Genomic DNA, 12,952 nt, shown 5'->3' with positions numbered 1-12,952 from the left:
GAACCATGGGGAACGTCAAAGAAGAGGGGGTGGGGAAATTAGAAGAGCCAGAGGACTAAGAGTTCCTCTGTGAGATTGTGTTTCTTAGAAATGACCGGGAAGCATCACCTATGAAATCTCACCACTATGGTTGCCTAAACCAGACCTGAATAAGTACAACACCAATAGACTTACTAATGGGGAAGAGGGGAATTTCACAGTCCTCACCGCTAGGCAAAGAAGAATAGGCAACTGAAGAATGCTGGGAGTGAGAGAAACAGACTTTCTATGGGTTGAGTCCCGCTAATTTCTTATTCAATACCAATGAAATAATATACCTACAAGTAACACTAAACAGATTGAGCGAGTTGTATTTATAAATTTGTGCATGTATGTGTGTGTAAAACAATAGCAATTAGAGAAACACAGGCTGTGAATTTGAGAGGGAGCAAAGGAGTAATAGGACACAGGAGAGGTCGAGAGGATAAAAGGGAATGTTTATATATATATATATATATATATATATATATATATATATATATAAATTTCAAAAAACAACTTGGAAAGAGAGAGGAAAGAGAGAGGGGGGAGGGAGGGAGGGAGGGAGGGAGGGAGGGAGAAAATGAAAGAAAGGGAATACAATTTGGAAAAGGGGAGAGAAAAATATTTTCACATATGAAGAAAATTACCCACCAGACACAATGTTGTATAGATGCCTACTGTCCCAGAATTCAGGAGACAGAGGTCAGTCTGGGCTTCAGAATGAGAATTTATGCCAAAAACAAACACATAAGAAAAATAGTCTGGGACTGGAGAGAAGGATCAGAGGTTAAGAGCACTGACTGCTCTTCCAGAGATCCTGAGTTCAATTCCCAGCACCCAGATGGTGGCTCACAACCATCTGTAATGAGATCTGGCATCCTCTCCTGTGTACATAATAAATAAATCTTAAAAAAAAGAAAAAAGAAAAATATTCCTAATAATATGCAAATATGCTGAATAGAAATAATATTGGGTTCAATGAAATTATAGACTATAAGATCAATGTACAAGTGGTACATCTAGATATTGATAACACACAATTGAAAACTGAAATTTTAAAAGTATGTAGGAGACCAGTGAGATGACTCAGCAGGTAAAGGTGCTTGCCCCCAAGCCTGACGATCTGAGTTTAATTTCTGGAACCCCAGAAAGAAAGAGAACAAATTTTTGTTCTCTTTCACATGTGCATCTGTGTATGCACTCACACACACACACACACACACACAAATAAATAAATTTAAATATGTTTACAAATAATGTTTTGTTTACTATAAAGATTAAATTCTTGGAGCCAAAACTAACAAGATATGTGCAATATTGTACGATAAAAGCTACAAAGTATTACTGAGAAACAGTGAATACCTAAAGATGGAGGGGTATACCATGTTCATGAATCAGAATATACACTAATTGTTAAAATGCCATCTCTTCCCAAATTAACCTCAAAATTCAAAGCAGTCCCAGTCAAAATTCCTGCAGACTAGGGTGAGAATGTAGCTCGTTTGTCTAGCTTGTGTGAGACCCTGGGTGATGCTGGCACTAGTTCTTCTACCCCATCAGAAAGGAACTGGTCCTGGTCTCTCACCCCTGTAACCCCAGCACTCAGGAGGCAGAGACAGGTTTGCCATGAGTCTGGTGCCAGCATGGTCTATACAGCAAGTTCCAGGCTAGCCCAGGTTGTTCACAAGACCCTATCTCAAAAAATAAATTACTTGATAGATTAAATGTTTAAAAATAAATACAAAGGAAAGAAACGCCTTAGCAGGTTTCCTTCTAACTAGGAAGCCTTTGCTGGCTTAGAACTCACCGTGTAGACCAGGCTGGCCTTGCGCTTGTGCCAGCTTTCCTGCCTCAGCCTCGATAAGTGCTGGGCTTACAGGTGTGAACTACCAGACCAGCTGGTTTTATGGTTTGAATGGAAGTACACAGGATCTAGTAAAGTCACAGCTATTTAAAAACAACCAGGTTAGAGGGACTCAAGCACACTGCAAATCTCTCACTGGTTTGTAAGCAAGATCAAGACGATGTGGCTTCGATGTATGGCTAGAAAGATCAAGGAGGCAAAATGTAGAGTCCAGACATAGAGCCATGCTTATAAATTAACTGATTATAAGTCATAAGTAGTGTTGCACGTCTTTAACCCCAGCACTCAGGAGACAGAGGCAGGCAGATCTCTGTGAGTTCAAGGACAGTCTGGTCTACATAACAGTTCCAGGACAGCCAGGGCTGTGGAGTGCAATCATGTCGCAAAAAAAGAAATAGTTAATTAATTAACTAACTGATTATAGACAGATATGCCAGCTCAGTGAGGAAATTATTTTACTTATTTTGTTTGTTTTCAGAGAGGGCCTTTTGTAGATCAGGCTCCTCTCAAGTTCAATATATAGTAGAGGGTGACCTTGAACTCCTGGTCTTCCTGCCTTTCCCTCTCAAGTGCTAGGATTATATCTATGCACCACCATACCCCATTTATGTAGTGCTAAGAATTGAACCCAGGCTGGGTGTGGTGGGGTATGCCTTTGATCCCAGCACTCCAGAGGCAGAGGCAGGTGGATCTCTGTGAGTTTGAGGCCAGCCTGGTCTACAGAGTGAGTTCCAGGACAGCCAGGGCAGTTACACAGAGACACCCTGTCTCAAAAACAAGCAAAGAAAAAGAACTGAACCCAGGGCTCCCTGGCAGGTGCTCCCACCACCTGAGCTAGGTCCTCAGAACCCTCTTCTGATTCTTGTTTGGTTTTGGTTTTGACAGATTCTGCTCTGTAACCCTGGCTGGCTGGCTGAATTGGAACTCAGTCTGTAGACCATGGTGGACTAGAACTTGTGGCAATCCTCCTGCCTCTGTCTCCTGAGTGCTGGGATTATAGATATGTACCACCACACCTGGCAAATATCTTTTTGACAAATGGTAGTTTTTAGAATAATTGGACATACACATTTTTTAAAATGTGCCTGGTCTTTACCTTTATGTATAAATTAATTTGATAGGCAAATTTATATGGATAGAAAGTGATTGCCTAGAGCTGAAGTGATGGGGGGAGAAATGTGAGCTACTGGCTAATGAGTATGAGGTCTCTTTTAGAGCTGATGAAAATCTTCAAAGGCAGATCATAATAACCATCTCTGCAAATACACTAAAAAAAAAAAAAAAAACTGATTGTATCATACAGATTAAATGAATTTGGTTTGTGGGATAGGCATTGTATATCAATAAAGCTGTGAAAAAGTTAACTCAAAATGCATCATAGACCTAAGCAGGAGCACTTAGACTGTACAGTTCTAAAAGAAAAACTCAAGAAAATCGGTGTGGTGGGACACCTGTTATCCCAGCCCGAGGGAGACAAGATGGCTGCAAGTTCAAGGACAGTTTCTTGTACTTGGAAAGATCAAGGTTAGCCAGGGTTACACAGCAATACCCTATATCAGAAAGAAATAAAAGAAAGGAAGGAAGGATGGAAGGAAGGGATCTTTACTATCTTGCATTAGGCAAAGATTTTGGGTTTTGTTTGCTTGCTTGCTTGCTTGCGACAGGGTCTCACTAATACAGTCAGGCTGGCCTTGAACACATGCACTTCCTGCCTAGATTCAAGAGTACTAGAATTACCAATGTGCACCTCCTTGCCTGGCAGGAAGATCAGTTCAAGACCATCCTCAGCCACTTAGAAAGTTTAAGGTCAGCACGGGCTTTGATATGACCCTGTTTCAAAGCCAACCAACCAAACAATTGGTAAATATCCTTTCAGGTTTAAGGATCTGTATGTTTGCTGTTTGTTTGTTTTAAGAGATGCTCTTCCCTCTGCATCTCAGGCTGCCCCGGGACTCCAGGATCCTCCTGCTTCCTCCTCCCTAGTGCCGGGATTCTAAGCACAAACCATCACTGCCCACCACCTTTTCTCGTGAACACCATTCCTTCTCTTATCAGTAAAGATTGCTCTCACCCCAGCACGCTTCACTGTCAAGGATGCAGTGGACTTTCCATAAATATCGCGACCAACTCCACTTGCCATGAGTCAAGAGGCTGGAGGGTCAGCCTGACCCAAAGGAACAGACATTCGAGCAGCTATCTTTGCCCAGAGAACACTGTGTTCTTTGGACCTGTTACCAAACCAGCCAGGTCAGTTTCTCCTTCTCTTTCAAAGCAAATTTCCACCCGTTCTCTTGAATTGTTGCAGCATTTGGGCTATGATTTGACCAAAGGGCTTAGGGAATGTCGGAGAAGGTTGTAACATTGAAGAAGGTATTTCTAAATAGAGAGCTTTTGTTTGTTTGTTTTGAGACTGGATTTCTCTGTGTAGCCCTGGCTGTCCTGGAACTCACTCTGTAGACCAGACTGACCTCGAACTCACACAGATCCCCCTGCCTCTGCCTCCTGAGTGCTGGGATTAAAGGTGTGCGCCACCACTGTCCGGCCAGTACAGGGCTTTTGGTTCATACATTATTTCTGCTTATTTTCTCATTTCTTATTTTAACCAAGTGCTTGAAGTTTGAAGAGTCCTCATAGAGCTAGTTCAAGGTCACTTAAGCCACCAGCAGCAATGGCTGTGCCAGGCACTGCCATCCCTACCACGCCCAGGCTGGAATGCTAGAGCACGTGGTTTGCCGTTAGCAGTTGGACGTGACAGCTGAATGTTGGAAAGTTCCATGACAGCTCTGGTGGCATTTTCAAAGCTCACCCCTAGAAAGAGCACCTGAGTATGTATTCTAAGCACCCAAGTGTCTACTTCAGGAACGCTGCCCTTCTCTCCCCTCACCCCCCTTGGACTCCCACCACCGTCAAGTGCATGGCAACCTCAGAGTGTGCCAATCACACGGAGATCTTGATATGCAGAAGGAATTCACAAGGTGGGTCCTCCCACTCCGTCATACAAGCTAGAGTTGGCAAGGAGGCTATGCCCGTGGATGAGACCACGTGGACTGAGCTTGGTCAGAAGCAGCAGCCGGGGCTCCTGTGAGTAGGTCATCTCCAAGAGCCCGTCACATTCTGAAGCCCTCTGCTAAATTCCTAAGCAAAAGCTGCAGAGCTGTGGTGAGAAGCGCCAGTGCCCCTTTGTCATCAGAGAAACTCGGGATCTGGTGCTGGTTCTGCACCTGCTAGCTGAGGAATGACAGGGAAATTTTGTTCCTTCTGTTACGTGGGTTTAGTTTTGTTTGTTGTTTATGACATGGTTTCACAAAGCCCAGGCTAGTCTTGAACTCACTATGTAGCTGAGCATGACTCTGAACTCTTGATCCAGCGCTGTCTCTACCTCCCAAATGCTGAGATTAGAGGCATGCACCGCCAACACCTGGCCTTCTCATTGTCACTATTATTTTAGGCAGAGTTTCATATAGCTCAGGCTGGTTTCAAACTCAGTGTAGCTCAATATGACCTTGAACTTCTGATCTTTCCGCCTCTACCTCTTGACTTCTGGGACTATAGGCATTATAAGAAACTTACTGAGGCTGGAGAGATGGCTCAGCCATTAAAAGCTCCTACTGCCCTTGCAGAGGACCTGGCTTCAGTTTCCATCACCCACATCCACATTGGGTGGCTCAAAGCCACCTGTAACCCCAACTCTAGGGTATCTGACACCCTCTTCTGGACTCCATGGGCAGCTGCACTCACACAAGCACATACACATTCACAGACAGACAGACACACGCAATTAATTTTTACAAGAAGAATTGTATTAGACTGGAGAGTTGGCTCGGTGCTTCAAAGCACTTGTTGCGTTTGCAGAGGCCCTAGATTCAATTTCCAGCACCCACATGTGGCAGTTCATAACTATCTATAACTTCAGTCCAAGAGGATCTAAAGCCCTCTTCTGACCGCTGCAGGCATCAGGCATGCACATGCTACGTAGACATACATGTGGGTAAAACACTCATAATCATAAATAATAAAATAAGGAAATCTTTGAAACTTTTTTAAAAAAGAAAATGGCCTCTAAAATGAAGAAATGTATTAACTGGGAATATAGCCTAGTGGTAGAGTGTTTCTCTAGGATGTGCAAAGTCCTAAGTTCAAACCCCAGCAGCACACATAAAAGAAATGTATAATTCTGGGACAGATAACTCAGTGGATAAAAAGGGTTGCACAGGCCTGACAACCTAATTTCCATCCTCAGAGCCAATTGTGGAAGGAACTAACAAACTCCTAAAAGTTATTCTTTGACCTCCACATGTGCACTATGGCATGTGTGCACACACGCACATCACCACCACCACTACCACCACCACCATCATAAATAAAATAAGGAATTTTTTAAAAGAATTATATTATTCTAGAACAGGTAAAAATAATCTCTGCAGAAGATAGATCAGAAGTGGTTTTGGGGGGCTGGGTCTGGCAGAACAGGTTAACCAGAAATGGGGTCATGAGAATTTTAGATCATAGAGGACCTATTCTGTATCCCAGTTGTGGTACAAGGTTGCATAATTATGTGATTTTCAAAACTGACAGAAATGTCTCCTAAACCTTATTTGATGTAAATTATACCTCCATTCACAGATAGCTAAGCAAAATATAGCTTCACTTTTGACCACTGCTGTCCCTGTGTCTCCATTAGCTAAGGCACGTGCTCTCCTTGGTGCTATGGGAGGGTGAGTGTTGTGGAATATTATTCTAAGGTGTGTTACCTTTGTTTATGTTGCATTTGTTTAACTCTGTGAAGCTGTGTTACTGTGCCTGTCCAAAACACCTGGCAGTCTAATAAAGAGCTGGATGGCCAATAGCGAGGCAGGAGAAATAGGTGGGGCTGGCGGGAAGAGAGAATAGATAGGAGGAGAGACCTAGGACTGAGATGAGGAGGATATCAGGGGCCAGTCACCCAGCTACACAGCCAGCAATGAAGTAAGAAAGAAAGGTGTACAGGAATAGAGAAAGGGAAAAGCCCAGAGGCAAAAGACAGATGGGTTAATTTAAGAAAAGCTGGCAAGAAACAAGCCAAGCTAAGGCCGGGCATTCATAAGTAAAAATATGTCTCTGCGTGTATTTATCTGGGAGCTGGGTGGTGGGCCCCCAAAAGAGCAAAAGTAACAAGAGGTAAGGCCTGTAGAGCAGTGTGAAACTCTAGCAGAATAGGACTCCCTTCCTCGGGCCCCTTACCTGAAACTACAGCCATCTGTCACCAGGGAGGAAGATGTACCCTGGTAAACGCATCCTTGGGCAATTTTGTCATAGTGTGGACATCAGGGAGTGCACTTACACACTCACACAAATCTAGACGACAGAGAGGTGAGTCACTTGATGTGGCCTCTTGATGGAGACATGGTAAACACAAATTATGAGGCTGCTGCTTAACTGGATAAACTGTCGACGGTGAACTGTTTTTATATGTAAGTGGAAGTCCACTCTACTGTATAAAAGAATAGCAAATACATAGACCACACTAGTAGCTGTCATGTGTGGTTCATAATTACATGTACTATTCTGCACTGACACACAGAGTCGGCTTGCGAACAAAAGCATGGCCACAACACACGAACGATGCGTTGTGCCACAGCATGGCAGCAGCTGTGGTACCATCTGACGAGGGGTGTTGTTCAGCTCCATTGTACTCTTAGGGAGCCACCATTGTATTTGCGGTCCATTCCACTGCTGAGTGAATGCCTGGCTACTTCCATTCTGCGTAAGTGGGGCACTGTAAGATGTTAGCCCTGCACTTGACGCTTTCTCTCCCATTTCCTCCCCCTGCCTGCCCCCCCCTTCTCATGACTGTCGACTTTTGGGGTACTTTGTTGTTGATAAGCTAGTTTGTTAATGAAAGGTTTAGTGATGAGAACGTGAATTACAAAAAGCTTTCAGGAGTCACCTTCCTTCCAAGATCCTTCAAGATCCCTACTTTGGTCACTGACAAGAGATAAAGGATATTTCCTTACTAAGCCTGAGTACCCAGGGCATGTTCCTCCAGCGTAAGAACAACTTGGGAGGCAAGGGGTGTGGTGCCCGGCATGCTCAGTGCCCTGGATTCAACCCACAGCACCAGGGAAACAGGCAAACAAACAAGCAAAGACCGGTGTCGTGGTCTAGGTCTGTAATCTCAGAACTCAAGAGGGGCAAACAAGACGCTCAGGAAGTCAAGGCTAGCCTGGGCTATGTGGTAAGTTTGAGGCAGGCACAGGCAACATAATACTCGTCGGAAACATGAACACTCATACACTTGGGATTTGCAGGTAAAAAATGTCCCTGCTAGCCGGGCGTGGTGGCGCACGCCTTTAATCCCAGCACTTGGGAGGCAGAGGCAGGCGGATCTCTGTGAGTTCGAGGCCAGCCTGGGCTACCAAGTGAGCTCCAGGAAAGGCGCAAAGCTACACAGAGAAACCCTGTCTCGAAAAAACCAAAAAAAAAAAAAAAAAAAAAAAAAAAAAAAAATGTCCCAGCTATAGTAAGCAAGGTGCTGGACCATCCCTCACAGCTCTCAGCAGAGACTTCTATTTTGTCTTTCGGAAACCATCAGAATGGAAATCATGACTGATTTTTTTTGTTCTCTCGTGTTGGAAATGGAACCTAGGGTCTGACACATGCTAAGTAAGCTCCCTGCCACTTAGCTGTATTCCCAGCTCTGCTTGTTTTCTTTTAAATAAAAGTTGCAGGTCAATGAGCCGGCTCACTAGGTCTAAGCACTTGTCACGCAGGTTGATGACTTGAATGGCATCCCCAAAATCCATGGTGGAAAGAGAGAAGCCATTCCCAAAAGCTGTCCTCTGACCTCCACGCTAGCTCCGTGGCACCTGTGTGCCCACACTCACACACATGTACCCACCACACACATGAACCCATCACACACACATAATTAAAATAAATCATTGCTAAAAATGAGTAAAAGTTGTCCATAGGCCGTGGTGGCTCACACCTGTAATCCCAGTACTTAACTGAGGTAGGAGGATTGCCACAAGTTTAGGGCCAGCTTGGGCTACAGGGAGAAATTCTGTCTCAAAAAAAAAAAAAAAAAAAAAAAAGATTGCTTATTCAACCTCAAATATCTCCACGATAGGCTGGAGAGATAGCTCAGTGATTAAGAGCATTGATTGATTTTCCCAAGGTCCTGAGTGTGGTGGTATTGTGTTCACCAAAATATTGTGTACTCTAAAAAATTTATCTGGGGTCAGAGAACAGACAGCCACTAGATACAAAGGCTAGAAAATGGTGGCACACCTTTAATCCTAGCATTCCAGAGATAGAAGTCCCTCTGGATCTCTGAGTTCAAGGCCACTTTGGAAATAGCCCAAGCATGGTGACACACGCCTTTAATCCCAGAAAGCCAGCCTTTAATCCCAGGGAGTGGTGGTAGAAAACAGAAAGATATATAAGGCGTGAGGACCAGAAACTAGAGGCATTTGGCTGGTTAAGCATTTAAGCTTTGAAGCAGCAGTTCAGCTGAGAGCCATTGGGATGAGGACACAGAAGCTTCCAGTCTGAGGAAACAGGACCAGCTGAGGAACTGGCAAGGTGAGATAGCTGTGGCTTGTTCTGTCTCTCTGATCTACCAGCATTGACCCCAATAACTGGCCTCGGGATTGATTTTATTAATAAGAACTTTTAAGATTCCTGCTACACCTGAGTTCAATTCCCAAGAACCACATGGTAGCTCACAACCATCTGTAACAAGATCTGGTACCTTCTTCTGGCCTTCAGGCATACATGCAGACAGAACATTGTATACATAATAAATAAATAAATCTTTTTTTAAAAAAAAAAAAAAACTCCACTAAAGACTTGTGATGTTTATTTTTTGTAATTTTGGTTTTGACCATCTACTACTAGCAGTTACCAGGATGATTGATGGAACAGCTTCTATCCACAAGCTCCCAGTTTGTATTAAGTTAAGAAACTCACCCTGGTGTTAACCAACCAAACATCTCCAGTTCATTTTGGACTTTGCGTTTCAGACAGAGGAGTCAAATTAACTCAAGGACTTCGGGTAAGATATAGATTAAACACAGATGGGCCCTTCTCATCAACCTCCTCTTCACCACGCCCCCTGAGTTCTCAGGATTATTGAAACATGCTTTAAGAATATCTCAGAGCCACGCATTAGTAAGAGGAACAGTACACGGAATGGGACCTAAACACATAGTTTCTGCATTCTCCACCAATCCCTCGGTGCAGAAGTCAGGTAGGGAAATAACCTCTCAGCCCCATCTCCAGCAGTAATGAAACAAGCTTCACGATTGGCTTCCTAGTCCTCCAAAGTGTAAGTTAGCACTTACTCAAGTAGCCTATACTTCATATAATACTTTCCAGATTCCCCTACGTTCCTGCAAATTTCATATCTCTACAGTTGAATAAGATCCCTTTGTATCCACAGACCACATTTTTACTATTTATTTAGAACCTAGGCTGGTTCATTTCCTTGCTATTGTGAGTAGTTGCAGCAATAAACATGGATTTCCAAGAACCCCGTGGGAGGCTCTAAACTCCTTAGACTCTGTGGCCCGGTAGAGCTGAGTCACATGAAATTCTATTTTTAACTTGAGACACTTCCGTATGGATTTCCATAATGGCCATACTAGTTGATACTCCACACCACTAAGGGCTCTTCTTTCTCCAGATCCTCACCAACCTTGGTTGTTAGTAGTTTAAAAACTAGTTTTTACTATGCTGAGGATTGAACCCAGACTTCAGGCATACTAGGCACATGCTAGCTACACTCCCAACCCCCAGCCCCTTCATAAGAAACTTCCATGATCTTTATTTGAGTGTGCCAGCAGGTTCCTGTAGGGACCCTGGTGGTTACATTTCCTCCCCCGACAAATACAGAGAAAGCAAGCACAAAGACAGGGCCTGACTTCCTAGGGTTATAGCTTGAAGCATTGCTGCTTAAGAAAGATAGTGGACTTGTGGAGATAGGGGCTGCCTTTTAATAGCCCTACTGTTTTGGCAAGAATGATGCTGCATGCTTAAAAAAAAATGAAAAATCATTGCAGTTTTCCACTTTTGTTAATTTGATATGTACACATACATATATGTATATATGTATGTATGTATGTATTCACATAGATACACTCAATTTTATTCCTGTTGTTATTTGTCTGTTTGTTTTGAGAAGGGATATTGTAGTCATTTGGTTTTTACTCTTTGAGGGGCCCACCACCCAGCTCCCAAATAAATCAAACACAGAGGCTTATTCTTACTTATGAATGCCCGGCCTTAGCTTGGCTTATTTCTAGCCAGCTTTTTTTAACTTAAATTATCCCATCTTCCTTTTGCCTCTGGGCCTTTACCTTTCTCTATTTCTGTATATATTTTTTTCACTTCTTCCTGTGTGGCAGGGTGGCTGGACCCTGGAGTCCTCCTCCTTTTCTTGCTCCTCCACCTGTCTTTTTTTTCCTTCTATTTATTCTCTTTGCCTGCCAGCCCCACCCATCCTTTCTCCTGACTTGCTATTGGCCATTCAGCTCTTTATTAGACCAATCAGGTGTTTTAGACAGGCCCAGTAACACAGCTTCACAGAGTTAAACAAATGCAACAGAAAAGAATGCAACACAGCTGGGCGGTGGTGGTTCACGCCTTTAATCCCAGCACTGGGGAGGCAGAGCCAGGTGGATCTCTGTGAGTTTGAGGCCAGCCTGGGCTACCAAGTGAGTTCCAGGAAAGGCGCAAAGCTACACAGAGAAACCCTGTTTCAAAAAACCAAAAAAAAAAAAAAAAAAAAAAAAAGCAACACATCTTTGCATCATTAAACAAATGTGATACATCTTAAAAATAATATTCTACAACAGGGTATCATAACGTTCAGGCTCTGAAATCTACTATTATAGCCACGGCTATCCTTGAACTCCTTTTTTATATATTTACTTAGTGTGTGTGTTATGTGTGTGGTGTGTGGTATGTGGTGTGGTGTGGTGTGTGTGTGTGTGTGTGTGTGTGTGTGTGTGTGTGTGTGTGTGAACAAGTAAACAAAGGACTTTTTAAATAAAGGAAAATTCAAGGATCACAAAAGTTACACAGGGCCGAGACAAAGAGAACCAGAGACACAGAGAAGAGGTAGCTGAGGAAGTAGGAGAAAAAAACATAAGAATTCCTCAAGAAAGGGGACTTCACAGCAAATTACAATGGTTCCTGCCTGTATTCCCAGCATTTGGGAGACGGAGGCAGGAGGACCACAAATTCAACGCCAGCCTGGTCCACACCCTGAGACCCTTGCATAGCACAAGTGAAGGCCTAGGCAGGACTCCCCAGCACCACACACAAACAAAAGAAACAGTGAAACAGAATAGAAGGTCAATCACAAGGAAGCAAGAGAAGGATTTGGATTTATCAATAAAGAGGTAGCATATACCCAGAGAAGAGTGACTTTAGGCAAGGTGGACCTGAATGGGCAGAAACTGAGGCGGCCAGCCTACACACCCCACTGACAGCTCCCATCTTCCTAGACCAGGGCTTCTCAAATTCTAATATGCGTAGGGATCAATTATACTGCAGATGCGATTGCCAGTGTCTGGCTGAAGCGTCATATGTCTATCAAGCCTCCTGGTGGCGTGTTTCCTTGGACTGACACAACGTATTTAGGGCCAGCAGATTCAGTCTTGAAAGGCTCAAGGGCTTGAACATTTTTAAAGCTTTATCAAAGACAGACCTGTGGACAGGTGAAAATGACTTCTTAAATTATTATTCATATCAGTAAACAACAATGAAAAGAAAAAAAACCAAGGACATTTCTGTCTCTGTGCCCAATTCCTCTCCCAGCCCATGTCTTGTTCATGAACATCTCCATTTGGGTCACTGAAATCCCATTTCCTTCCCTACAGTGTTTTTACAATCTACTCCCTTGTTAGGTTTTAGCCAGGTGAGCAAAGATTATTTCCCAACAGGGAATCCTCCAGGTTTCTGAATCACCTAAAGAGCATTAAAAACTGTTTCCCGTTGGTCCTCACTCCCAGAGGTTTTGACTTAATTGAGCTGGGGCATGGCCCAGGCATGACATATTTTTTTTAAGTCCCCAAGTAAACT

Source organism: Peromyscus leucopus, chromosome 14 (genome assembly GCF_004664715.2).
Source record: "Peromyscus leucopus breed LL Stock chromosome 14, UCI_PerLeu_2.1, whole genome shotgun sequence".
NCBI lineage: Eukaryota > Metazoa > Chordata > Mammalia > Rodentia > Cricetidae > Peromyscus > Peromyscus leucopus.
The sequence above is the reverse complement of the archived record's forward strand: the minus strand, read 5'-3'. Positions refer to the sequence as shown.